Source organism: Petaurus breviceps, unplaced genomic scaffold, assembly GCF_028583685.1.
Source record: "Petaurus breviceps papuanus isolate PSGF00001 unplaced genomic scaffold, PetGlider_PUasm1.0 90779, whole genome shotgun sequence".
NCBI classification, from domain to species: domain Eukaryota; kingdom Metazoa; phylum Chordata; class Mammalia; order Diprotodontia; family Petauridae; genus Petaurus; species Petaurus breviceps.
The window spans coordinates 7,487,538-7,501,011 of record NW_027187344.1 but is presented as its reverse complement, the minus strand read 5'-3'; the positions used below and the strand labels follow the sequence as shown (position 1 = coordinate 7,501,011).

At 41.9% G+C, this 13,474-nt stretch overlaps 1 pseudogene; it reads right to left on the bottom strand.

Moving 5' to 3' along the window:
• Positions 1-11,385: 11,385 nt before the first annotated feature.
• LOC138147026 (forkhead box protein M1 pseudogene) lies at positions 11,386-12,418 on the bottom strand (annotated as a pseudogene).
• Positions 12,419-13,474: the final 1,056 nt, after the last annotated feature.

The following is a 13,474-nucleotide window of genomic DNA, read 5'->3' as shown; positions in this document are numbered from 1 at the left end:
TAATCAATGTTGTGGGAAGACACTGGTAATTGTTAGTACTATAACCCTGGCTTTACTACTTCCTAGCTGTGTAACTTTAGGCAAGTAACTTAAACTTTCTGGGCCTCAGTCTCTTCATGTATAAAAACAAAGCATTGTTCTCAATGATCTATAAGGTCATAGCCTTAAATGTATGAGCCTATGAAAGGACCTTATTCTTCTTGGCATTATTTCCAACCCCTATTCCTCCTTCAAGTACTTAGTACATAGAAGGTGATAAGTAAGCCAGAGAACATGGTGTGGTGGATTGAGGACCACACTGAAAGCCCTGAAGATGTGGATTTGAATCCTGCTTCAGATGCTGGCTAAGTGATCAGGCTCTGAGATTTCCTAGCTATGTTATTCTGGACAATTCATTTCACTCTCAGAGCCTAAATTTCTCTGTCTGTAAAATTAGGGTGAATTATAAGACTGGCACTACCTACCTTACAAGGTTAATAAAGAAGGTATTTTGTAAACCTTAAAACATTATGGAAATGAGAGCTGTTGTTAATATTTATTGTTGAATGAATAAATGCATATTCCCCAAGCAGTTGCTGTATTTCGAGGAGCCCAGAAAACTAATGATCTCTGCAACTAATAGGAAATATGGAGACTCTTCCTGGATTGCTTCCCTTGAGTCCCCAAATTTAAAGTTTCATGCCTTTATCAGACAGTGAGGCTGAGAGCTGGGGAAGTGTCATGAGTATATTGGGCCAGGAGGTGGCAAGATGGAGGCCAACCAAAGTGTGCTGGCAAAGAGAGCCATCTGGTGGTCTGAGACCTACATGAAAGGGCCTTGGATTTGGGATGAAAGGACCAGTGTTAGAATCCCAGGCTCCCAGATGTAGAGCTGGATGGGAATCGAGAGATCATCTTCTCCGGCCCCTCTATTTTACAGATGGGGAAACTGATACCCAGATTAAAATCTAAAATTCAAACCCAGGTTCTCTAACTCCAAATCCATCACTGCCTCCACTATCCCATGCTGAACCCTGGTTCTGTTCCTTACGATCTCTGTGACTTTAGCTGTCACTCAAATTCTCTGGGCCTCAGTTTTCTCATCTGTAAAATGAGGGCCCTTAAATTTCCTAAATTATAAATATTCTGTTTATAAATCTATAAAGTGAGAGAAGGGTAAATGGAGACCTAGAGAGAGAAGGGAAACTGAGGCAGAGAGGACAGAAGGACAAGGATCATGCCTGTAATCTCACATCAGCCCACAGAGATTGGATATGTAACCTTTGTTGTCAGAGCAATTCAAGTTAAATATACAAAATGAATACAAGGTAATTTGGGGGAAGAAGGGGAATAGTAGCTGTGGACATCAGGAAAGACTTCATGTAGGAGGCAGAGGTGAGGAAGGGTTACATTTCAGGAATGGAGGATGGCAGAGATGGGAGATGGAGTACACGCCAGGAGCTGGACAGTGTGGCTAGACTGCAAAGTGCATGAAGGGGCTAAAGTGTAAGGAGGCTGGAAAGAGAAAGGGGCCAGGTAGGGAAGAACTATAGAGGTCAAACAAAGGGAATCTCATTTGATCCTAGAGGCAATAGGGAGCCACTGCAGTTTACTGGATGAATTTTTAAAACTTCCTGTGTGACAAGCACTAGGTATCCAAATGCAGTCCCTGCCCTCCAGAAGCTTACATTCCAATGGGGGAAACAATACACATAGAAGAGTGATGGCCAAGATAGTCAGAAAAATTAGAGGATGGTGAGAGCAGGAGGGCTCCTCGGAGAGCACATTGACAGGAGCAATACCAAAGGTGGTTTAGGATTCCCAGAGGCTGCAGGAAAAGAGGCAGGGAAGCCAAATGTGGCTGGGACTTTACTGAAATAGTCTTCCAGGAGAGGCAGTCCCAGGCAGAAGAACAAGGGTCCCAGGCAGGGCAGAAGCTCCTCCCTCCAGGGCATGGTCTCAGATAGTCAGACTAGAAGGTGATGAGAGCTGAGGGGGTGGAGTGGTGTGACAAGATGGGACCCCGGCACTTGGAAAATGGAGAATGGATTGGTGTGGGGAGACATTTAAGGCAGGGAGACCAAAAAGAGTCCCTTGTAATAGCTCAGTGAGAGGTGATGAGGACTTGAGCCAGGCTGAGGGCTGTGAGAATTGAGAAGAAGGGACATTAATGGGAGATATCTTTGTGAGATGGATGTGACAAGATTTGTCAGCTGATTGGATATGTGGAGAGAGTAAGAGTAAGGAGAGAAGGAAAGCTAAAAGGCTTCTAATCCGAGGGCCTTGTAGAAGGGTGGTGCCTTCAAGAGAAGTATGGAAGAGGAATAACTTTAGGGGAAAATATAACCAGTTGTTTGGGATGTGTTGAGTTTGGGATGCCTAAGAAGTCCATCAAAATGTCCAATAGGCAGCTGGTGATCATAACTGGAGCTCAAGAGAGAGACTAGAGCTGAATATGCAGATGTGGAAGTCACCTGCATCGGGTCAAAGGGTAGAGACTAGACATTGGCATTAGGAAACTCCTTCCACCAGGGCAGGGCAGTGCCTTCTCTGCAACTTAGAGTTTCAGAAAGTTGTTTAGAACACTGAGAAGCTAAGTGCTTTGCCCAGAGTCACAGAGCCTGTAGGTGTCAGAGGGAGGCCTTGAGAACAGGTCTTTCTAGTTCCAAGGCTAGCTCCTCTGTCCATTATACAACACTGCCTTTCGTGAACCCAAGGGAGTTGATGTAGTAGTAGAAGGCCTCTAGCCTTTGGGGCAATCTTCAGTCAAGGATTAAATTCTTCTCTTGCTGCCACCTTGTGGCCAAAACTGGGATTACATGTCCTAGGCTCAGGTTTTCGGAACATTTCAAAAGATGAAGAATTTCAGTCATAGGAATCCTAAAAGTTAAAATTGGAAAAACAGCTTAGAAGTATCTTCTTTTTAAATTAAATTTTATGTTTATTTTTAGTTTACATCACTCATTTCCACAAGATTTTGAGTTACAAATTTTCTCCCCGTCTTTCCCCTACCCACCACCCCAAAACAGCGATTTCACTGTATACCCCCCTCCCCCAATCTGCTCTTAGAGGTATTTTCTAAGAGACATCTGGAAAGCCTCATTTTGCAGACGAGGAAGCTAAAGTCCAGAGAGGAACGGTATAGTACAGTGGAAAGACTGTCAGATTTGGAGTCTCTGGATCTGGGTTCAAATCCCACCCTTAATGATGACTACCTATGTGACCTTGGGCAAGTCACAGCCTCCATGGGCCTCACTTTATTCATCTGTAGAATGGAATCAATGGCCTCTCAGGTATTTTACAGCTCTAGATCTAGGATCCTAGATCTTTCCCAAGGTCAAGTAGGTAGAAATAAGAGAATGGGGATTGGTTCAGTTCCTCTGGCTCCAGTCTTGTGGTCAGTGAGGCAACAAGCATTCGTTAAGCATTTACAGTTTTTAAAACTGAATTGTTATATCATTACTTGGAAAATCCTGGAAAATGTAATGTTACTTTTAGCAACAAAAGTAAAGTCTTTTGTTGTTTAAACAAATCTAATCACTCAAGACCAAGCCTTTACTGTGTCAATGTCTGGGGATACAAAGAAAGATAAAAACATGGTCCCTGCCTTCAAGGAGCTCACATTCTAACGGGAGAGGCAGCATGCAAAAAATTGCATATGCAAGATACATACAGTGTAAATAGAAGGTAGTCACAGAGAGAGTGCACTTTGGGGGGATGGAAGCAGAAGGGAAAGGAGAAAACACTAGGGAGATTTGAGTTGAGTCTTTCAGGGAACCAGCAAAGTCAGGAGGCAGAGGTAAAGAGGGAGGGTATTCCAGGAAAAGGGGGTAGTCAGTGAGAAGGCATAGAATCTTGCACCCACATCAGTTTCTTTGAACACCAATGAAGACCCCACTCCTCTGTGCATCAGGTGGTTTTATAGGTTGCCATAATAAAAAAAAATACAATAATAACAACCAAATGAAAAAATATTCCAAATCACTAATAACAAGATAGGTGAAAACTTAAACAACCCTGAAGTTTTGCCTCACACCCAAAAAAATGGCAAAGATGACAAAAGAAGAGAGTAACCAATAATAGAGGGGTTATGGAAAGATGCATACTAATGCATTATTGGTGGAGTGGCGAATTGTTATAACAATTCTGGAAAATAATTTGGAATTAATCTAAGAAAGTAACTAAAAAATCCATCCCCTTTGACCCAGAGATTCCACTCATAAGCATATGCTCCAAGGAGGTCAATGACAAAAAGAAAGGTTTCATACACACAAAATATTTATAGCAGCACTTTTGGTGGGAGCAAAGAACTAGACACAGAGTAGTCTCCCATCTATTGGGGAATAGAGAAACAAATTGTGATATGTGAATGTAAAGGAATATTATATGAACATGATGAATAAGAATATTTTACTTTTACTATATTTATTATATTTTACTCATTTTATTACATTTTATTTTTATGATACTATATGAACATAATGAATACAAAGAAACATGAAAAAACTTCTATGAACTGATGCAAAGTAAGCAGAACCAGGAAAACAATATGAACAAAGATCATAACAGTATAAATGGAAAGAACATTACCCACAAAATGATAGAACTGAAGGCTGCAAAATTATGAAGACTAAGCTTAACCCCTAAGAAGAGATATGAGAAGACATCTCCTACCACTCCTCTGCAGAGATGGGGATCTCTGCACAGGTGTGGAACATTGCATGTATCAGGTGTTGTTTTGTTTTGTTTTGTATTTTTGCCTTTTGGAGGGCAATTGGGGTTAAGTAACTTGCCCAAGGTTACATGGCTAGTGTTTTTTTGTGTGGGTGTTAAGTGTCTTGAGGCTGGAACTGAACTCAGGTCCTCCTGACTCCGGGGCCAGCACTTTACTCACTACACCACCTAGCCGCCCCTTATCAGGTGTTTTTTTTTTTTTAATGTATTGATTCATTTTTCTGATTTTTTTTCTACTTAAAAAAATGCTTTGTTATAAGTGATAACTCTCTGGGCATGAACAGGCAGCCAGGTGGCCCAGTGGATAGAGCACTGGGCTTAGAATCAAAAAGATTCAACTTTATGAATTCAAATCCAGCCTCAGACATTTACTAGTTGTGTGACTCTGAGTAAGTCACTTAACTCTGTTTTCCTCAATTTCCTCATCTATAAAATGAGCTGGAGAAGGAAATGGTAAAACGCTCTAGCATCTTTGCCAAGAAAACCTCAAACAGGGTCATGAGGAGTTGACAACAATAAGGACAAATCACAAACTATCTTATATTTAACTACTTTATATATGTTTGCATTTATTTACTTCATATTCATGCTACATATATATGGACTTTTCACTCCCTTTGGAGTATAAGCTCTTTGTGAATAGGGATTATTTCTTTCTTTGTACTTGTATCCCCACAGTACCTAATATGGTGCACAAAGTGGGTGCTCAATAAATAATTTGTTGAGTAATGATCCAGATATGTATAAACAGTACCCTGTGCCAAGAGTTCAGGATAACCAGGGTCATCTGTTAGGTAGCCAGTGGTATTCTGTATTGGATTTAACCAATGGATACTACCAGATAGAATCTAATGAAAGAGGAAGGTCAAGAGAAAATGCCCTTTATAGCAGAAAGATAGAATTACAGAATCATAGATTTAGAACTGAAAGGATTGCAAAGATTATCCCAGGGGTGGGGAGAATCTGTGACCTCAAGGCTGAGGCCACAAGTTCCCCACCCCCATTCTAATACAAGCCCTCTTTTTACAGATGAGAAAAGTGAGAAAGCTAGGAAAGCTCAGTGACTTTCCCAAGAACTACACACAGGTTGTAAGTACAGATCAGAGAAAGACTGAAACCAGGGCTTCCTGACTCCAGAGCCAGAATTCTTTCCACTGTACCATGTTGCCTTTCAAATGAGCACCTTGATTCTAACCAGAATGAGCATATGCTCCAGGGCAACTCAAGGGCCCCTGTAACTTTTCAACAGCTTTTGGAGAAGGAAGTTGGAACCAAGAATTACACTGAAATATTGATTAACTTGAATGATCTCATTGCCTTTGAAATGACACTGGAAAACATAAGGAAAGATGGATGAAAGTTTTGGATCAGCTGGAAGAAGCTGGTCTGATTCTATCAGTTAACAAGGGCCAATTCTAAAGAAAATCTGAGTACGTGAGCTATATTGTATCTCAATAAGGAGTGCATATTGACTCAGAGAGAATAGAAATACTCATCAGATAGCTATGTCCAAAGAACCTCTTAGAATTAAGCACTTTTCTAGGATTTTGTGGCTGTTATCTTAAATATGTAAAGAACTCTGTTGTTAATAAACCACCGAATGTTCTCACATATGGATATATAACTAGGAAGACCCAAAAACAGAAGGACAAAGGCCTGACCCCTTTACCCCAACCTGGAGATTATTGGCATGAGAAATACTTTTTAAGGATATAGTCAACAGCCTCACCCATGTACCAGCCCTTTGTGCTGTACACTAGTATTAGTCTAGAAGGCCTGGGAGCAGTTCTAGACCAAGCACCTATTGCATTGGCCATTAGAGGACCTGTTGCCAGTGAGACTCATAGTATCCCATACAAAAACTAGTTCTTGGCTCTGAAGCCAGCTGTCAGTGGGAAATCCAAAAAGTGTGAATGGAACAATGGAATAGGGGGACAACAGTCTATCAGCTTGTATTTCTGTGCAGTGTCATGTTTGGACATTACCTGACACACCATCTTCAGATGAGTAGCACTAAGAGTTCAGCAACAGGGGCGGCCAGGTAGCACAGAGAGTAAGAGCACCGGCCCCAGTGTCGGGATGACCTGGGATCGAACCCGGGCTCAGACACTTAGCACCCACCCAGAAACACCTGGCCATGTAACCTTGAGAAAGTTACTTAACCCCAATTGCTTAGGGGCGGCCAGGTGGCACAGTGAGTAAGAGCACCAGCCCCAGTGTCGGGATGACCTGGGATCGAATCCAGACTCAGACACTTAGCACCACACCCAGAAATAACTGGCCATGTAACCTTGAGCAAGTTACTTAACCCCAATGGCTTCACTTCTAACACTGACTTTCCAAGAGCAAAATCCTTTTCCCTGGCCACCACTCCTAGAAGTGTTGTCTTCCCCTTTTAAAATATAGGCTTCTGGCCAAGTGTGGTAGAACATGACTGTGATCTCTGCTATTGGGAAAGGGGGGGGCGGGGCTGGTAGATTGCTTGAGTTCAAGAGTTCTAAGCTATGATAGCTACGGCTTAGTCTTCATACTAAGTCTGGCACCAATATGGTGAGCCCATGTCAGCTAAGGGCCACCAGGCTACCTGAGGAGTGGGGAACCAGCACAAGCCAGAAAAACAAAATAGGTTGAAGCTTCCACACCAATCAACATTGGGATAAGGTCTGTAAGTGGCCACTGCACTTTGGAAGGAGAAGGAGAAAGAATGTAAGTTTCTTGAGGGAAAGGACTATTTCATTTTTCTATTTGTATCTTTAGCACCTAGCACATTGCCTGGCATGTAGAGATCTCCAGAAGAAAGGAACAATGTCGTGATATTTATAGCTTTATCCCAGAAAATGAGATTCAAATAACTATGTGAAGCCCTTGTATTTTGAGGAGTTTAATAAGGAAAGAAAGAAAGCAAGAGAAGCAACATGGTAGAGTGCAGTGGTGTCAAATTCAAATAGAAATGGGGGCCACTGATCTATACACAAGGATCCTGTGTGCTACATAATGACTTAGAAAACTATATATTAACATCATCTATGTTTTAATATATTTTTATTTATTTTGTTAAATATTTTCCAATTCTATTTTAATGTGGTTCAAGCAGCACTTTGGGAATGTCGAAGGCGGAGGCTGTGTTTGACCCTTCTGATATAATGGTACACATTCTGACTTGGGAGTCAAAGGACCTAGATTCAAATTCCACCTCTGATACCTACTGTGCAACCTTGGGCAAGACACTGAATCTTCTGGACCTCGATTTCCTAATTTGTTGGGGTGGTCCTAGATAGCCTCCAAAATCCCTTCCACTTCTAACCCTGTGATACTAGGAAATTAGAGGTCTTTAAGATTTTTGAAAAGAGTACAAATGGTTTAGAAGAAAAGGAAGAGAACTTTAATAAAGTAGGTGGACATCGTGGAAAAGAGACTGGCTGAGACAGACAAGAATTAGAGTTGCCTTCCCTGACGGGCAGGGCTGTGCCCAAGGACAAATTCCAAAAACTGAATAAGTATTTCTATGTCACAGTCATTTTTCTCCTCTCACTAGCTATCATAGGGCCCCTTAAAACTAAGACTGTTACAATTCACAGTATGTGATTTGTGGGGTCTATTACCTGTCTTATTATGTATATAAGGATATGTTCATTTCTTAGAATTTTGGAATTGCAAGATCCAGCAACAAAAGTTAATATAAAATGAAAAGGAATGTGCATGTGTCAATATTGCATATGCACATTGTATAAAGTTATATTCAAAATGCGGCCTTTTCTCATCATGTTAGGATCTTTGGTTACTGGAGGTTTCTGTAGAATCCCTCCTCTGTAGAATCTGAGACAGCATTCATACATAGAATCCCCTGGGTGGTGGGGGGGGTAGCCTGGTGGCCCTTAGCTGACATGGGCTCACCATATTGGTGCCAGACTTAGTATGAAGACTAAGCCGTAGCTATCATAGCTTAGAACTCTTGAACTCAAGCAATCTACCATCTCTATCAGAGGACTTTTGACGCTCACTTGAGAGAGTAATCAAAGGCCAGCTTCCTGGCACTGACCAGTCGATTTAGAAGCAATACTTCCTGGGAACACTTGTACTCCAAATAATTGACTCCTATTTTAAATGTGCATGTAGTTATAAGTGCTTCTTTATTTCTTTTCCTTTGACCCTTCATACAATCCAAGGTCTTCCCCTTCATGCAGATCACACCTGCTCACCACGGTGATCCCCCAGGGATGGGGCCTTGTCTTCTCCTCTATACCACTTCCATTGGTGCTCTCGTGGATAAACTTATCTCTATACTGATGATCCTCAAATCTACTTATGCAGGCCTCACCTCTCTGCCGGCCTTCAGTCACTCATCTCTAACTACCTATTACATGTCTTACACTGGATGTCCTGTAGACATATTAAACCCAACACGTCCAAAACTCAGCTTATTATCTTTCCCTACAAACCTTTGTCCCTTCCAACCTTCCCTATTACTGTCAGAGGTACAACCATCCTCCCAGTCTCTCGGACTCATGACCTAGGCATCATCCTGGACTCCTTACTTTCCTCATATGCAATCTGTTGCCAAGGCCTGTCAATTTCCCCTTCATAATATCTCTTGAATGTGCCCCCCTTTTCCCTCTGACTCTGCCACCACCCTGTGTAGACCTTCATCACCTCACACTTAGACTATCGCAATAATAGCCTGATGGTCGGTCTTCCTGCCACTCCCTGCTCCAGTCCATCCTTCACTTATCTGTCAAATTAATTCTCCTAAGGTACAGATCTGACCATATCACCTCTACAACTTAATAAACTCCAGTGGCTCCCTATAACCTCCAGGATCAAATAGAAAAGACTTTATTTAGTATTCAAAGCCCTTCATGACCTGAAGTCCCCACCACCACCTTCCCAATCTTCTTACACCTTATGCCTAGGTATACTCAGTATGTATACTACAGTACTACAGTATACTAGTATGCTCAGGTACTTTATGATCCAGTCACCCTGGCCTCTTTGCTGCTCCTCAAAAAGACCTGCCATCTCTCAACTGACTGTCACTGACTGTCTCCACATCTGGGATGTTCTCCCTCCTCATCTCCACTTCCTGGTCCTCCTGTCTTCTTTTAAGTCTCACCTTCCACAAAAGCATTTCCCTATTCCTCTTAATTCTAACACCTTCCTTCTGTTGATTATTTCAATTTATCCTGTAGTTAGCTAGATTGCATGTAGTCATTTATATATTGTTTGCCCTATTAAATTGTAAGCACACTGAGAGTAGTGCCCCCAGGGCTTGGCATGGTGCCTGTCATATAGCAATTGCTTAATAAATGTTGATTGACTGACTCTTCCAATTATAACTTCATAGGTGAGTGCCCACTTTAACTCAGATGGCCCCCTAGCACCTGTGGTCATACATAAGAACCTCTCTCTACATCTCCATTGATAGCCAACCTCAAGTAGAATAGCAAACATGCCAATACCATATTATCATCCCCCTCAACCAGCTACTAGGCTCAAATAGCCCAAAATATAGAACCAGAAGCAGATATAATTGTTCTCTATCATTCATAATCCTGGAAACCTCCTGCCCAAAGTGCAGGAACATCCTTACCACACACCAGAGATGGAACTTATCCTGTACAAAAGGGCGGAGCTGAAAAGTCACCTTGGGAACTGACACCACTCCAGTCTAGGCATAGATTTAGAGGGCCACAGCATCCTGCTGCCTCCTCTGTCTCCAGCTGGCTATAAAGATTTTCCTCTCATAAATCTCATTCGGATATGTAAATCTTGTGTGTGGGTTTTTCGCTTTTCCATTTCTTATTGCACATATTGAGTTACCACATAATGACTCATTTGGAGAGGCCCTTGTTGGCATTAAAATGGGAAGGAGAAACTGATCATTTTGAAATTCCTCAAAGTTCACAGAGCCCTTATTCAAATTTCTGCAATGATGCCCCACATAAATGGCCTACATAATGTTTGTGTTATTCAGTCATTTCAGTCATGTCCCACTCTCCATGACCCTATTTGAGGTTTTCTTGGCAAAAGTACTGGTATTGTTTGCCATCTCCTTCTCCAGATCATTTTATAGATGAGACACTGAGGCAAACAGGTTAAATGACTTTATTGGGGCCACATAGCTAGTGAAGTCAGATTTGAACTCAGAAAGATAAGTCTCCTGACTCCCCATCCAGAACTCTATCCACTGTGCCACCTATTTGCCCTGTAAATATGGAACATTTATATTCTAGAATACATGAATACATATCTACTAATCAATCAATAATCATGTATTAAGCCCTTGCTATGTGCTAGGCTTTAAAGATGCAAGTTGGTTGGTTGGTTTCCTTAGTTCTGGAAGAAGATCAAAATGACATCACTATGTTAGAGTCAAGTTACAATGTGTCTGACTGTGACTGATCAGGCCAACAGAAGTAGTGGCTTCATCTTCCCTTGTGCACTCCATCAGCTTTGATGTCCAGTTACTGAGGAGGTCAGACATGGGCTGTTCCTATCGTGATTCCAAGTGTGAAGACGATGGTGGAAATGATGGGTCCGGTGGCCTAAACACCTGGTGCAGTGTCAAGTAGCAATTGGCATCAGGCTGAATGGTGCAAAAGGAGACCTTGTCATTGGCAGATGTCTCCCGAGCAAACATGTCATGTAGGAAAGACTGTGGTGGATGGAATTCTTTCAGCCCAGCTTGGCAATGTACTTCAAGTAGGGAAAGCGATCCTCAGTCCAGGTATAGATGTCTTTCAAGGTCATGTGTTTCCATTCAGTGTTGTTGCTGGCATGGATCATGGCCATGTAGGAATAAGGCGGTCTTTCCAATACAGAATCCTGCCAGGAGTTTGACGCAACCAGGGGCTCTTCCTCCTTGACTTTGCTCCAGATGTTGATTCACCTTCTCCTCTATCTCTTACTTAATGCTGCAGGAACCCACTGCATTGGAACTCATCTTTCCTAACCACTGAATATTGATTAGGCTATCATCTAGAAGGCAGCCTGCTGCCTCACTTCCAACACAATCCTCCAGCTCCCATTGCCAACTGGAATAGGCTCCTAGTGGTCTGGGGAGGCACATCTCTAGTTGCAGATTTTGATCCCACAATCTCAGTTATCACTTCTGCCCTCTTGGCTGCTTTATCTCCTTGGTTTGGGGACTGGGATCCGGGAGGATGGGCAGGGGCCCATCCACTGCTGATAAGGGTGAATTTGTTGGGCCCGCTGCTACCTCTTTCTTTCCCTTTGGCAGTCAGGGCTGCAATGATGCTCTAGATATCTGTGTTGGTGAGAACTGTCACCATTTGGGTGGCAGCATGGTGGGATGGTTGATGATCTTGATGCCTGCTGGAAACTTTGGAAGATCAGGTTCTGCCTCCTCCCTGGATGACTGCGTTTGGCCAGACTCCCATTGAGCAAAGCAATACAAGCTTGGAATGCTCTACCACAGGTCAGGCATGAATAGTTAATGTGAACATTTAGGTCAGATTCTCTAAGTCTGAGCATCTCACATCTCTTTTGAGCTGTTTCAATTCTGCTTTGCTCATAGAGCACAGCACCTTCTTTGATGAGGGCACAGCATTCTGAGTGATCCTGTGCCAGCGTCTCCCATGTTGTGTATCAGAGATACGAGTACAATAACAATGAAGCCATCTTTACTCCAAAAGAACTTATTACCTCCGACTCTACTATATACCCATATCCCCCGCATAAATCTCATAATGCGCATATTTGACATTACATACATGATCTGACTAAATCATCTCACCTTTCTTAGCCTCAGTTTCTTCCTCTGTAAAATAGGGATGCTACTTAATGTGGAAATTTGTTTTTCATGACATGATGTTTGTAACTTTTTTTAATTTCTTGCTTTCCCAATGGGTGGGGCTGGGAAAGGGAGAGGGAAAAGAAGATAATCTGGAAAGGAAAGTAAAACAAAATGGGGGGGGGGGGTGGAGAAAGTAGAGGTGCAACAGACCAGTTCAATTTTTTTTAAATAAAATTTTATTTTTGAAATATTTTTCCCACTATATTCCTCCTTCCATTTCCTCCAAGAGCCATTCCTTATAATAAAGAAGAAAGAAGAGAAAAGTTAAGTGAAATTAAATAAATAGATTAAACCAATCAACATATCAAAAAAGCCTTATGTTATGTGGTGTTTTTCATAGGTCACCCACCTCAGCAAATAAAGAGAGGGAGAGGCATCTTCTCATTTCTGCTTTGAAGCCAAGTTTTCTCATTATAATTTAGCATCATTCTAAGTGTTTTGTTTCCTTGCAGCGGTGGCTGTTTTTCCATTTACAATGTTATAGTCACTGTGTATGTTGTTTCCCAGTTTCTGCCTCCTTTGTTTTGCATCAAGGTTTCTCAATAATAACTAGGGCATGTGTCCTTGGGCCCTCTCCTGGCTAGTATGACCAGGTGGGAAAAAAGAAGCTGCCTTCTTTTTCAGAGCTCCTCAGATTCTCTCAGCAAGAAGTCTTTCAGTGTTAGAGGAAGTTGAACTAGTGCAGCCATCTTATAAAGTGATTTGGAACTATGAACCACTGAATTACTCAACTAGATATACCCTTTGACCCAGCTATGCCACTCCTAGGCCTAAATCTCTAAAGAGATAAAAAAAAAAAAAGGAGGAAACAAACTCAAATGTACAAAATATTTAGAGTAGCTCTCTTTGTGGTATCAAAGGGCTGAAAACTAGGTTGGGATGCCCATTAGTTAAGAAATAGCTGAACTAATTATGGTATATGAATGTAATAAAATATAATTGTGTTGT